Source organism: Lycorma delicatula, chromosome 1 (assembly GCF_047948215.1).
Source record: "Lycorma delicatula isolate Av1 chromosome 1, ASM4794821v1, whole genome shotgun sequence".
NCBI lineage: Eukaryota > Metazoa > Arthropoda > Insecta > Hemiptera > Fulgoridae > Lycorma > Lycorma delicatula.
Genome location: NC_134455.1, coordinates 206,542,546 through 206,556,259, shown reverse-complemented (window position 1 = coordinate 206,556,259; position 13,714 = coordinate 206,542,546). Strand labels below are relative to the sequence as shown.

Below are 13,714 nucleotides of genomic sequence, written 5' to 3'. Positions count from 1 at the left end.
GTATTTTCAGTTCTTGTAAAACAGTATTTACTATTTATATTTTTATAAAATTTTGCCAGGCTTGATACTAAAAGAAGTATAATATACCACCTCATGAAACTAATTACAGTACATAATCTTAGGACAACAGAAAGGGGATGAGACATGCTTACTGCATACTCTACTCCTTATATGCATAAATAAAATATTCTAAAAGTAAGGATAATTAATTATTAGTTAGATGAAAGTAGTCTACTTTTGTGGATGATTCCTAATTGAAATAACTTTTATGTAACTATTACCATCATGTTTTATGCTTTCTAACCTAGAAGCGGATAAAATAGATCAATTAATCGGATAATTAGTAGAAAAACAAAGAAATCTACATTTACAACTACTTTAAATTAGAAACGAATATATTTATTTTATTTTGCTATAACTTCATTGCTTTATATACAGATTGGTTCATTCGCTTACTAATTTTTATTGTTTAATGTTTTTAACTCTGAAGAGCATAATTTAAAACACTCCTCCACATAGGCGCTCTTGGTTGTCAGGAGTGTTGTGCGTATACAGATTTTTCAGGAAATTAAAAAGAAAGTTATGATGAATCTTTGAATTGTTAATTAAGAGCTATATACTATTTCATTAAGTTTATTTATAAGTTAAATGAAAATAAATTTGTGATGCCACAGAATAGGGGTTTGAATTGCGTGTTAAAATGTACGACAAAGGGAGAGGAATGTAAAGTGTTAAAAATGTTTTGTTTATAAATCTTTATACAAATGGGTTTCTTTCCGATTAAGGTAGTTAGGAAAGCTTACATTTAAAATAAACCCAAAAGAATACGTTAATTAATATTTTAAATAATTTTAAATTAATTCTGTCAATATTTAATGAACATGACGGTTTCTATCTTAATATTTGAAAAATTAATATTTTTTATTAAGGCGAGAGATCAAATTTTTATAAATAAAAGCTAAATAACCTTTGGAAATATTTTTTTAAATAAATGAATTACTATATACGAGTATATTCTTAAAATTTTTATTTAAAATTTCATTCATATTAAAACACGTATATGAAACATTTATGACTAATGTGATCGGACAGAGGAAAACTGATTTAGAAAATTCGTCCTACTTTGCTCTTGCTGAAACGTAATTTAGCAGCGTTTAACCTCCATTTTTTTTTACCGGTGGAACTCAGTTAAACCGGAGAAAGGTTAAAGGGTTGGGAGTCCCTCCGCTGGCGACCGACTGGCCTGAGCCATCCACTGTATCCAATAGTCCACCCGACTCCCTCACCAAGCTTTGCTTTTCTTTATTCCCCCTCAACTTCATTACAGCTTTCTAATAAAAGTTTATCGCTTGAATTTATGTTTAAAAATGTAAAAAAAGTTTTGTTAAAATACTAAATATAAATAAACTTTTATAATCGGCTAAACAAAATTCTGAAACAATCATTGAGATCACCGTTCTATAATTTTTACATGTATTTAAAAAAAATAAAATCTGCATATTTATGTTCAGATAATTTTTTTAATTTAAAATTTTTAAAGATTTAAATTTAAAAACTAACTGCGATGAAAAATACTCTGATAAAAGTCAGTGTATTCAGTTCAGTGAAGAAGACAGCATGAAATTACTTCATTCTTCATTTCTTCTGAAAGCTTCTCACGTGATGTATGTTATTCTTGAGAATGAGTTCTACTTTTAGGAGTAATCTGAGTTTCATTTGAGGTCAGTTAAAAATATTTTATTGTGGACGTAACAGACAAACACGGTAAAGAATTTTTGTTTACGTTTTAGGAATTTCAATAAGTTTTGAAAAAAAAAATAAAAATAGTATTTTGTAATTTTGTGTATGCTATTTTTTTGTTGTTGAAATTTTATATAGTTATTTCCTGATCAATGAACCCACTATTAGAAATTATATGATAAATTTTCCTTAATAAAAATAAATCTATGTACACTTTATTAATTTATTTAGTAAAAAGTGATTTTACTGGTAAGGTTTTATTTAATTTTAATAGCCCATCTTTTATTTCCCTGATGCATTTTAGAAATAATGATAATCTTCGAAAATAATTACGCAGAAAGTATACTTTATGCTATTATTTACATTAGTTAACCAAAAAACTCATTTAAACTCATATAAATTCGTACATACTTGTATAAATTAGTTTTCTTTTCCTTCTTCTTCTGGCAAGGCTTAGATTACTGAACCTGTTCCGGTATCCATCCCCTCAAAGGTCTCTTCTTCCTTCAGCAGTGTATACATATTCCTCAAAGGCAATCTGTGGGGACTCTTCTTTTGCAACTGGCTGCACCGACGACTCCTGTAATCGGTTATTCTTTCTTTTACAGACGGAACTCCCAGTTGTTTCCTTACACTAATATTTGTATGTCTATCAAATAAAGTACAACTCAAAGTACTTCTTAAAAGTTTCATTTCAGCAGGCTGAATTCTCCTATCGTCTTGTTTCGAGTTCGTCCAGGTTTTCTTGCAAACAAAAGAGTCGGAACCGCCAACGCGTTGTAAAACGTTATACGTTTTTTTGCCTTTACTCTACTCCTTAACGTGCGATGGGTTGTTGCACAGATATTTTGGGATTTGGTATTTTTCTTCTTAATGTAATTATCCTCTCCATATGAAATGCCACTTCCTAAATATTTATAATGACTAACCTGTTGTATACTCCGATTTTTCTCAACTTTTTGTTCTCACAGATCATTCTCTCACATTCTTAGTAAAAATCTTTGTTTCTGATTAGTAAAACTGTAACACGTAGCATCATTCTGTAGAGTAAATATAACTTTCTGTAATTCATCTCTACTTTTTTTCTTCTCTTACAATACATTTTTTAACTTTTTGCCATTTTCTATCCAACGCTCTATAGACGAGTTCAATGTGTAATTATTCAGTCCAGCAAGATATACATTCCTTACACTTTCCTCATTCAAAAAAGTTATCTTAAAGACCTTATCACCACCACTTGTGTCTTTCCTTTGTGGTTTACATTTTGTGAACAATCTTACTTTTGACACTACCAAATAATGATATGAAGATATGTCGCTACTTCTCGTCACTGCTGTATCCATGACCTGCTGGAAAATTTTCAGTTGGTGATAACATAATCAAACAAAACTTCTTTCCTTGAGCAGCTCATGTAAATTTATGATTCCCCTTCTTATGAAAGAAAGTATTAGTAGCCTTTAAGTTGTGGAAACCTGCGAACTCCCTTAACAACTCTCCATTCTTATTCATTACACTTTCTCCGAACATTCTGATTACATTTGGCACGGGTACTCTGCCAACCTTAGCATTCATGAATTCAATCAATAGCAAGCCATATATTTGAATCTGGCCAGTAAACTTTGTAATGCTTCATGAAATTCCTTTGATGCTTCCGCTTTTCCCTCGTCTGGTGCTTACTCTCCTAGTGCCATGATCGCATTTACATATACTACCATGAGAGCATTTCACTTTTGCTATTGTTCTTACATTAACGTATTTACATTTCTTGATTTTCTGTTCCCACTTCCTATCAACAAAATTCGCCACTTCTTTGCCGCTCTCGATGTCCTTTCAACACCGCTATAAAGCATAGCATAACTTCCATCATATTTCAAGTCTTTAAATTTCTTCTTTTTTTTTTTCGGTGACCACCACGATATTTATCTTCTTTTCTTCGAAAATCTTTGCCAGTTCATACTCCTTTTTGAATATTTTCCGCACATTCCATGTAGATAATTTTAAATCGTCCGCAATCAACTTCTTATTATTGTTTTTATAATCCAATTTATAAACCATTAAATCCTGTCCGTCCGAGGCTACCTTGGTTACGACATGTAGTCAACATTTTCATCTGAAATATCTATCACACAACTCCAAACCTGGAGGGCCAGGGACTATTCTGTTAGGGTTACCGTACCTTGGCCAAAATATCTGTTTTAAGGGGCCGAAATTGCCCTTTACCCTTTCCCATTTAGCTACATAATGACAAGCTACATGCTAAAGAAACCCACTTATGTAAAGTCTCTCGACATCATGCACCCAGATATCGAGAAAATAATGAGATCATCAAGGATTCATGGGAGTAGGATTTGCTGGCAAGAGCTGATTAACTACATTTGTAGAAAGTTTTATTTCACCCGACAGTAACAGAAGGCTTTAACTGACGTTTAATGGTGAATCTTATTCTACATCAATTTCCAGTCAGTGGCATTTAACATCCTTTGACCTCCGTACAAATTAGTGTAGAGAAAAAAGAAGTAATTTTGTAAAATACGAGTGTGATATTCTGTAAATTTCCGTATTCTCTAGAATCGCAACTCGACCTACGTTTTATAGCCTTCTGATACAAATTTCTTCTCTTCAATCCGTTTTGAACCTTCTTTATTTATTTTCATATTTTGCTACAATGAATTACTTTAATGTAGCCTTGGAACACTACGTGGAGCCTATGAGTTCAGTTAATTTGGTATTTTTCTACTTCAGTTTCCAAAAAAATTATCAAAGGAAATCCACTAAAATAGTACTAATAAAAAATCGATATTTTCTATCTTAAGCTTGTTACTTCGTAACGGTCACAAATTTTGCCTACAAATCTTTGTCTTACATTTCATATAATACTTTAAACGCACCATGGATTTATCCCTTTCTTTACTCACTTGTTTACGCAGTATATTTCACTCGTTTCTGAGTTGGAGGATCATTCGGCTTTTTGTTTTCATCTATTATCTACCGTATTTGTTGAATAGATGTTTCCATAACTCTTTTTTGTAATATTTTAAACTGAGATTTTTATACCTTTAAATAATTAATTCCATTCGATTTCATAAAATTTATTTTTGTGATATCTTCAAAAGTAGTGTGGATAGGAACTCTTGTGTTTCTTCAGCCTGCCCTACATTATCTGAAGTCTAAAATTGCATCCCTTGTAATGCAATATTTCTAGACCCAAAGTAGTCACAATTTTATTTAATACTTGTCACTGTTTAATACTTGTCTCTGTAATACTTTGTTTAATAATCGCCTATTTTTACTATCCAATCTTTGTTCAATGGTAAGATAATGACAAGTATAAAATGTTAAATATGTTGATAATCTTTCAAGAAGTAAATATTCATACAGATTCAAACAAAATATAACATATCATCAAAGTCGAACGTATCATCAATCTTTAAAATATATCAGTATATATAATTATTTTCTGTAAAAATTTATTTATTCGTTTAATACGCTAATTTTCGTTTCCTTTCCGTTTTGTCATCTTGTTTTTAATATCAGTAACGAAATTTAATATTTAACGATTTTCAAATGAAAAATTATTTTTCAACGTACATTAATATAATAGACCGTAACGTCAAAACTTCTTTACTTATGTATAGTCTTAAACGGGCAGACTATAAAATCTGCCAAAACTTTTTAAGAGTGAGATGTTTAAAAATATCTTAGTTCGAAGTTAGATTAATAATTTCTACTAGTAATTTTAACATTAATAAATTACAGATGATTATGAGTAATTTAATACATACTATATTATATTACAATATTGTATTTCATTGTGTCACAGTGTGGAATAGGAGAAATTATGCCAGCTAGTTCTGGTATCTATAGTACAAATATATTAACCGAGAACGATAGAGAACGATACTTATTTGATAGTCAATATGTATTTTTCACTAGAAGAGAAATGCATTAAAAAAGTCCCTTTCGGCACGCCGGATGGCGGAGGTAAATTTCATCGGTGCTAAATAGAGGATAAAAAAGATTTCCACCTTAAAGTTAAGCAAAACTTTAAATTTACTCAATACGACAATGGTTCCATGTGAAAAACATTTCACATGTTTAGCACACAATAAGCCCTATCTTCTTACAATTCCAGCAACATTTTGGTCATTCCTTGCCGTAAGGGTTGGTCATATCAAATGTTTTTTCAGACAAAAATTTTAGGTAATGTTTAGAGGACTAACGACCACTTTAAACCGAATTCGATACTGTACCGTTTAAGGGAGGTATGATTTTTTTGTCTTCAAAACCCCATTTTTTCCACCCCGTGGGCCAATGGTTGGTGATATCAAAAAACTTTACTTATATAAATTTGTAGGTCCTTATTCAAAAAATAGTAGGAACTTTAAATGAATACGATATTTTACCTAATAAAAAAAAAAAGCGATAATTTTTTTCGAAAATGTGCCCCCATTCCACCCCCGTGATCCGATTTTGCCTATTAACAAACTCGACCGAGATTTTGGGACGAGTTATTTTTGAAGAACAATTTGAAAGTGATTGGCGCAAAGTGGCTAATTCTAGGGTAATATCTAATGTTTAATATTGTGATTGATTATCTATGTAATAATATTTTATTGGGATATATACCTCCAATAATCAAATAAATTCCTTGCTTTCAACATAATGCACGTAGTATTGAACAGATTTTTAAATGAAAGATGATTTATTTACGTGTGACATTATTACTGCAGAGTTAGATACCTGCAGTAACCGCTATGAGAACACAAACGAAAAAGTTTCTTCTTAACGGTGGTCGGAAGAGTAAACCTCAAAAGTAAAAAAAACTAAAAAACGAATCCTAATTAAACCGTAAATTATTTTAGCTCGCTTTTTACCTTACAAGAAAGCTGTATAATATACTAATTTTTATAATTTCTCTTTTGTCTGTAATTTCCTTAAATATGTAACTGTAGACTAACTTACAAAACCAACAAAAATTCTACTAATAGAATTTTATCTAATAAATTATAAAGAATAATTCTGATGTATTTTTAAAAAGTTACTTCTATTGAAATATAATAATGTTGCAATTAAAATTAAACTAATTATTATAAATGTAATATTAAATCAGCTTACCAATATATTATTTGAATTTCTCAAACGTTTTCGGCTATTCTGCCATCTTCAGGAGAAACTAATAATAATTTAGATTTAAAATGTATAAAAAATATAAAAATCACATGATAAGATTAGAGACATAACAGTTAATTGTCATAAGATAAAATTTTTTGTAAATGTTAAGGTTATAAGTTAAATTAAAATTATTTTTATAATTGCGACACTTACAAAATGGACGTAATTATTTTAATTTAACTTTTGACTAATGGTTACAAAACTTTTTATCTTATGACGATCAACTGTTATGTCTCTACTTATCATGTGAATTTTATATTTTTTATGTATTTTAATTCTAAATTATTATTAATTTTTCCTGAAGATGGCACAATAGCCGAAAACGTCTGAGGAATTCAAATAATATATTGGTTAGTTATTTTAATATTATATTTATAATAATTATATTTTAACAACGGTGCCATGCATGAAAAACTTAATTAAAATAATTGCAATTATATTCAAAAAGCGAAAAATCCCATTTATGAGCTGTTTTATAAGTAGAAGTGTGAATGGCCGATCTTAATTTTATTTTTACGGGATTCTCGGTCTTAAGATTCACATTTATTACCTTAGCTTTATTCCTTTCAACGTAAAACAAGTTAAATTCTGTTTTATAAAACATGAAAAATTTAACCAATATACTATTTATATTAATGTAAAATTGTAAATTAATTATTGTTTTAAAAAAATATTCTGGTCTATCAAAAAAAGTTTTCTACCCAGTGAATTCCTTCCAGTAGATCAAATTTTCTTGTATGTTTTAAGTAATTGATCATTGTATGTTTCATCATTTTTCTCATGATAATTAATAGAAAATGGGAAATATAGTAGATTTAATTTTTTTTGCATTTGAAATATTACTTTCTTTTTGCTTAGTAAATTAATTAGTACAAGCTGTCTGAATATTTTGTGCCGAATTTGTGAATCGGAACAATTTTGTGTCAATTGCGGAATTTTGTGTAATGGGAGAATATATAGTTGTGTATTGTTTATATGCATTACAGCGATTACAGATTCAATTTTTAACCAGAGATTGTCTGGTTAAAGTGGAGTCTCTTTCAGAAATACGGAAAAATATCGCTGCAATCTAATGCTTTGATGTAGAACCGTTTATTTTGAGATCGTTGTGCATGTGATGATGAGTTTTTAGATTTATTAGATTTTTACGATTCTGCATCTCTTAAATAGTTTTTTAGGAACAATAACTAATACACAACATTTTAATTGACCACCTTCATCGTCAGAAATATGTTACCCGCAATCGTCGAGTTTACTTCAATTACACAATTATTTTAATTATTTCCATGTTTCATATGTAAGATGAAGTTAAGAATTTTCTACTTTTCGAGATTTCCAATTTTTTCAAAACTTTTCGAACTTTTCTATTTCCTTTGAGATAAAAAATACGAATTTTTAATTCATAGGGACTTTGGTTGTTGAAACTAATTTGCAAACTGATGATTTGGAATGTAGCTATATCCGATCTGCAGGACAGGACAGTCTTAGATACTTGTTTGCCATGACAATTGTATTTCAGTATGTATTAAACTAGACTTTGAAGTTTATAAAACCAAATTATATATCATGAGAAACAAAACAAATAAATTAATTAAACTAATTAATTAATTTTATTTCCTTAAAATAAAGTTTTATTTTTACTTTGTATTCATCATTATTATATTTTAGACGTAGTTTAGAACTTTTTAAGGGCAAGATTTGATAAACAGCTATTAAAGTTGTTTCGCAACGGTAAGAATATTTACCGCTGTTAAAATAAAGTGTAGGTAATTACGAAAAATTTTTGATATACGAATAAACTATATATATATATTGCTGTTCGTATTTTTTTATTTATTCATCAGAAACGATATTTTATTTTACGGGGATTTGAAGGGGACTAGTTAGTTTAGCGAAAGTATACGGGTCATTGAAATTTAATGAAACTGTCTACTCAATGACTAGGTAATGATGAATCGGCCAGTCTTTTTTTTTAGACAAATGATGGAATACTTTTTCTCGCATCCTTATTTTTTCAGTGTTCGAGATATACTAAAAAAAATCTTTAATTTAGATGATATGAATAAATATTCTCATAATCATTTTCAAATGAGAAGGATAGATCTAAAACATAAGTTTTAACGTAACTAAAACCATTAAAGATAATTGAAATCGATCTATCACTGTAAATGTACGAGTAATATACATTTAGCTAACATTTTTTTTTATGTCTACCTTCTATTCAATTTTATACAAAGAAAAGTTTCCTTGTATACAATAATTCAGTAGATTTGAATACGTGAAATTGACATCTGTTTTTTATTGTGTTATACTAACCTGACATAAGCATATAATTTCTCATGGAACAGCCTTGAATAAGATGAAAAACGTTTTCCAACAACAATTTCTGTAACCTATAAAATAATCGAATATGATTAATTTTTTAAGTAATGTCCCTAAAGAAACAAAATCAGCACTAATTATCTTCTTTATTTTTATAAGATTTTTCTCAAAATAAAGTTTCAGGCCCTATAATTTTTAACGATTGTAAATATTATTTTGGTAACATTGATTTTCATTAGCATTTCTTCTAAAACTAAGCTGCGTGTTTAAATTTCAATTGTGCAAAAGAGAATTAAGTTATAAACAGTTTAATTACAACTTGCACACGTGCGCGCGCGAGTACACAAACGCATAAATATTTATATATTTTATTTATTTACATATACGATTTGCAGTTATCGAAACCTTTTGTAGCAGATGTCTCTTATTAGAGGCATCAGTTAGAAAAAGTATTTTGATGCCTAAGTGAGGCCTCTTTCTAGAGGCGTCACTAGAGTCATCAAAATATTTCATTAGTAATCTCCTTCATTGGGGATTCCTTTCGTATTGGTGATCGAAAATGGCGGAAGAAATGATTTATCTAGCATTCACTTTTAAAGAAGGATAGAAATTCAAAAGAGTCTGTTACGTTGATTATTTTTGTTTAAAAGATTTCTATTCATTTTGTTCATAGGTCTAGGGACTTATACGTAAAAATACTAAAAGGCTTTGCATTCAAAACCGATCTTCAATCTTATATATTCAGCTAAAGTATATTAAACGTAACTTGAAGCAATTATTGCTCATTTTTTTAGTTTAGTAGCCCAATTTCAAATATATTGTCAGTGTTATCAACGTCACATAATAAAGATTCATCGTCACTATCATCACCGTTCTTTATTAAATTTTATTGTTCGTTATTTACATAGATCATTAGTATATTATTCATTTCTGTTTACATTTTTCTGTTTTCATTTTCTGTTTACATTTCTGAAGTTCTGAGCTTTCTATGTATTGGTTTCCAATTTATTAAATATGACAATTGTATTGGTTCCAACATCCAGCCGAAAACTCAGAACAAATTTTATTGAATTTTGATCGTGATCTTGCAATAATTTTTCGAAGTGGTGCTCTTCAGATATTTTAATTTAATTATTCCGTACAGTCTTTGAAAGTAATCTTAATCTTTGAAAATATCTTTTGAACAGGGAATACGCTTCTTCTGTAGCTATTCTAATTGTACATGTTTTCGTTATTTTTCTGTTATGGTTCGCAGCGTTGTCGAAAAAAAAAATAGAAAGAAATTGGTAGCAATTAATAAAAACGGTTAAAAATATTAATTTCTCAGTAATTTTTTATCGTTCTCAGATTCACATTATTGTAATTTATTTGCTTCTGACATAACTTAGAAATAAAATTTGATACGGGCACTTCTTTTGCTGCACTACTGGCATTTGCAATTATTAGTATCGATACGATCTTTTTTTTAACACTTCAAATTTTTAAGGCCAATAAAAATTTATAACATGTGTTGAATGAACGCAGGGCCTGTTTGAAAATGTAAACGTAATCGATTATCTATTCTTCTGTTCTGTAATGTTTTATGTTATTGAATAATCATGAGTAAAGTTTCATTAAAAAATCCGAATATTATTTTTTAAATTATTAACTACGTTTTCAACGTAGCTATTTTATGCCACACAGAGAAATTACGTATAATATTTATAAAAGAAAATTAAAAAAAATCTCTATTAATCTTTTTTATTGTCTTACAAGATTTTCCCGGAGTACTGAATTTTCAATTTTTATTTTTCTCAGAAGTTATTTGACTTTGTAACAATTCTATTAGTAATTTGAATAAGTTTGTCTCGAACATTATTTTTTCGAGCTTGAATTTCTAAAAGTAATATTTCCTCATTCTGTGGTTATTTAACTACAAAATCTAGTTTTACCTTTAACTGTAATTGTATTTTACTCTTTTAACTATACGATTAATTACAATAACAAGTTAAATAACTCTTCATTTGTATATTTATATTATTGCAACATAGAATGTACACCGAATGTCACAAGGAAAATTAGACATTGTGAAATCAGAGAAATGATCTGACTTAATGTCAATCTACTTTTTTTTTTACAGTGTTGTTGCGGAGAAATACCATTTACGTACCCCCCACAAAGTGGGGGAGTGTCGGACTTGTACAGGTTCGGCTAGATGTTGTTATCAGAACCTATGTGTGCACGTACCCTACCGACTAAAACCCCTATTTCACCGTATCTCCCCATCCGAGGCCGGATCAACAGTCAAGCATAGCACAACCTCGGGGGTTTCTTTTGGGCTCAGGGGCTCAAGAGCACTCATCACCAGCCGTGCCTCATCACCAGCACCCATCCGCTCACGTGCAGACGAGTGATGGCTCTGCAGAGGGCTGTCCTTCACCCCTTCGCTCTCTGTTTAGTTTACGTCTTGTGATCTTCCTAACCACCAGTAGTGTATGTTACACATTGACGCTGTTTTGTGGAGGTTATACCTCATCTCTTGTCATTTCGTCCTCTCTGCTTTTGGTTGTGAATACATGTGTTACGTATCTCACCACAGTTTTAAATTTATCTCTGCTGCTTAACATCACCTGTATTATCGTGTCAGTTGTTATAGGTCCGGTGACGTTGACGCATCTGCGCCGTTCACCTTCCCAGTGCCTACATTCGAACATGACTGAGCAAGCCAATATCAAAGATTGACGGCAACAGTATGTAGAAGAATTATATGAAAACACTAATACGCCTCAGTCACCAAATAAAAATGCTCCATATCAATTGGAACCATCAATATTAGAAGAAGTGGTTCGAGCTCTGAAACAGCTCCCAAATAACAGGTTTCTGGCATAGGCTTAATTCCGATAGAACTGCTCAGACCTATTCCACCAGCAACAATCACAGCATCATGTCAAAAAATCTGGGAAACTAGCAGATGGCCAACAGATAGGAAAAGGTCTGTTTTTATCCCATTGCTAAAGAAAGGTGACGCTCGTATCTGCTCAAACTACCGGACTATAGCCTTGATCTCCGATGCAAGTAAGGTCTTATTGAAGTTCATTCAGAACCGTCTCAAATCGACCATTGATGCTCAGCTACCGGATGTCCAAGCTGGTTTTCGCCGTACTCGTGGCACCCGTGACCACATTGCAAATTTGCGTTGGTTTCTGGAGAAGACCCGCGAATATTAAAAGACCATCTATCTATGCTTTGTTGACTATTTCAAAGCATTTGATTGTGTTGATCACAAGAAGCTGTGAAACACCTTACATGAACTGGGAGTGCCGTCACACTTAACTCGCCTCATTAGATCCATTATATACCAACCAGGAGGCTACAGTTCGAGCAGTATATGGAGAGTCTGATTGGTTCAAAATTGGCCAAGAAGTTAGACAGGGCTGCAACTTTCTCTTCAACATTTATTCAGAGATAATTATGCGGAAGTTAAACTTGGAAGAATCTAAGATTGGAGTCATAATTGGAGGTCACAACATCAATAATTTCCGTTACGCAGATGACACAACGCTTATAGCTGAATCAGAGCATGATCGGAAGACATTAATAAAAGATTGAAGAAAGAAAGCGAAAAAACGGGCCTACACCTCAATGTCAAAAATACTAAAAACATCAAAGTCACGATTAATAATGAAGACATTGAAGGCATTAATGATTTAATCTTTTTTGGATCCATGATCACCCGAAGTGGTGGGTGCAGCCCAGAAATCGGACGGTGAATAACATTTGGCCGGAAGACAATGTTAAGCGTGAACCGAATTTGGAAACATAAAGATACTATCCTTGGAACTACGTGCCGGCTAGTTCGTGTCATCATTTTTCCCATAACAAGCTATGCATGTGAAAGTTGGACCCTGAAGAGGGAAGATAGAAAAAGAATTGATGCTTTTGAACTATGGTGCTGGAGAAGAATGCTGAGAATACCATGGACAGCCAAGATTACCTACAAAGCAGTTTTAGAGCGGGTCAAACTAGCCACGTTCCTTGAGGGTAAAATATTTCGGCTCAAGCTCTCATACTTCCGGCATGTCGTGGGAGTCAAATTAATTAGAAAAATCAATGATGCTTGGTACGGTCAGCGACAAAAGGAGATCTGCACGTCAAAGGACCTGAAGGCTTGATACCATCAAAGCTGACATAGGCATGGACATGAAACAACTAAAGGAAGCAGACAATGACAGAAACGAATGGAGAAAAGTTGTCCAATTTAATTTTGTTTTAAGAATTGATTTTCTATTGTACGTTTAGAAACTTTAATATGTAAATTTCCTGGTTAGCTGGCTTTATCGACCAGCTGTTTGAATGTCAACTGCAATAGTTTGTTGATATTCGTGATTATAACAAAAAGAATTAGATTACAAACATATGTAAGTTCTAAATGCTTGTATTTCAAACAGCTGTAACGGAAATCAGGTCTCCATTCCTATCAGTGATCTCTTTAAATATTCTA

The 13,714-nt window shown here is 31.1% G+C and overlaps 1 protein-coding gene across 1 annotated transcript in view; it reads left to right on the top strand.

The window, feature by feature from the left end:
* LOC142317747 (uncharacterized) overlaps positions 1 to 13,714 on the top strand; it is a 507,996-nt gene that overhangs the window by 64,467 nt on the left and 429,815 nt on the right. The gene's annotated exons all lie outside the window — the stretch shown is intronic.